General features: G+C 33.6%; 1 pseudogene; it reads right to left on the reverse strand.

Annotated features, from left to right (window-relative positions):
• LOC119591789 overlaps positions 1 to 1,760 on the reverse strand; it is a 6,528-nt pseudogene extending 4,768 nt beyond the window's left edge.
• Positions 1,761 to 2,404: the final 644 nt, after the last annotated feature.

The raw sequence follows: 2,404 nt of genomic DNA on the forward strand, positions 1-2,404 counted from the left end.
TTGTGATACAAAAAAATTTCAGGAAAGGCCATATCTGCATCCCATGTTGTACAGCATGCAACTTATCACAATATTTAGTGTGCAAAAGCCACAGAGACTGAGCCTCAACATAATTCTGATGCACAGGGACAGAATTCACAAAAGGTCAGAGAATTTTCTGTGACAAATTTAAGATTGTTGATGAATTTGTTTATAACTTGCCTAAAATCTGCCATTTACAATTTGGTCTCTGCCTCTCATTGTTGCCACATTTTAAAGTTTACACCTATCTAGAAATAACATTTACATTTTAGTAACCCCATCTATAACTAATATTTACACTTTAGTAAACCATATCTAGAACAAACATTTACATTTTAGTAAAACCTAAGGTGGTAATCCAATATAAAAATGAAATAATATAAGTATTACAATGAATTAAAACTAAATAATGACAATAATATTACACGTCTATTCTTTTTCACACAGTACACACGGCACACTCTACACTTGTAATTACTGCCACCTGTGAAGATACACCTGAATTTATCATTGAGGAAATAGCAGTAATCATGAAGGAGACAACTCAATGAACATTTTAAAACAATAAAAGATGGCAGGTACTTTCTCTTTACTATTACAGATCCGGAATTATTTTCAACATATGAAACATCACAATACAAGGACAGTCCTGGGGTACCTCCACAACTGTTTTAAATTTTGGCTGAGTCACTAACAAAAAATATGGCAGTGAATGAAATGTCTGAGAAGTCACAGACAAAATTGTATAGTCAAAGATTTTTTTCCTGTTGCAGACAAATCCTGAGTTATAACCTTTGGTGACTTCTGCCCCTTGCCATGATCTTGTTTGACATGTAGGTCTTTATACCTGAGTGCAACAAGTTAAACAATCCATCAACATCAGGTTAATAAGGTTAAACTTAATGCCTATAAGTTTTACCCTATAAACCTCTCCAGGTAAGTTCCTTTTTGGTATATGTGATAAAAGAATACTGGCCTTTCCAAAGTCACAGAGGACATAGTGATTAATGTATTCCACACCAATTACAATTAATTACTTTGTTCACACACACAACTTTTATAAAGATGACAAAAACTACTAGTTCACATTTCACTTAAAAATTAATACAAAATGGAAACAGTACATGTAAATTAAAAAATACAAGTGGATGATATTCACATATCCTGCAAGTACCAAGACTTAACGGTAATCTCTTACTCCTGCTACTGTCAATAATAGCTTATTAATTTCCTTACAATTCTGAAATAAATAACTTTATATCCACAACATATAAATAATGGGGTAACTAAATATGATTAGCTTCCCTTATGTTTCGTCTGTACAATCTCACTAAATTACCTTAGCACACAAATGCTAACCAATGAGATAATTTAATGAATGCAAAGTCAGTGAAAACAAATTTCTAAAATTTAATTAGGTCATAGATGCAAAAAAAGTCAAGTTTCAATGCCTGGGAAAAAAAAACCTTGAGTAGCAGCTGAGTGCGAGTGGAATGCTCGAGTCGCTTGTAAACAATGTCAATATAACAGTATTCTAGCCACTGAGACCTTTCCTTACCCGTAAACTAAATAGTTGGTCTTCACCGTTTTCGGCCATGAGAATTCTCCGAAGATTATATTGTCTCCTTTTGTGATTATTTCCTTTTTGTTGACATTGTATTGTCGTAGTATACTTAGCGGATCCGCCATGTTGAAAACACTCGGGGGTCTCGAACCTAAATCTTATCCTCTAGCGACGCATTAGCGGGAAACGAACGTATTGCACAAATGTGGTGTCAAGATTACGTGCAGTGTAATTACGCAATATTTAAGCAACCTGATTATAATTCCCTTATCTACGGCTATATCATATAATGAAAATATTCTACATATCCCATATCACTATAGTTCTAGGGCAGATGTTACAGCGAACCACGTAGTATTACATACTATTTGAGTAAAAATAAAAATTAATTGATGGATGATAAATTGGAATTAAGAATTCCTGAACTGATATCAAAATTATTTTAAGCGATGATCCAAGCTAGACTGATATAATAAAGAATACATTTTTTGGCAAATTATCGCTCTCGTCATCTACAAGGCATGGAATAATACAGAATATCATTAAGAAAAATACATATATGTACAATATATGTATGTACAGAGACAAAAACAAATGGTACATGATAATAAAATACCCCAAAACGCAGAACCCCACCTCCAGCTTACAAATCTTCAATATTATTTACCTCTGACCAACCTGCCGTTTTGGCTTTCGGCACGATCTCCCGGGGTATGGAGGAACACACTCATATAAATGTCATAAAGAGTGTATGGAGGACACACTCATATAAATGTCATAAAGAAGTGTATGGAGGACACACTCATATAAATGTCATAA

Source organism: Penaeus monodon, chromosome 29 (genome assembly GCF_015228065.2).
Source record: "Penaeus monodon isolate SGIC_2016 chromosome 29, NSTDA_Pmon_1, whole genome shotgun sequence".
NCBI classification, from domain to species: Eukaryota; Metazoa; Arthropoda; class Malacostraca; order Decapoda; family Penaeidae; genus Penaeus; species Penaeus monodon.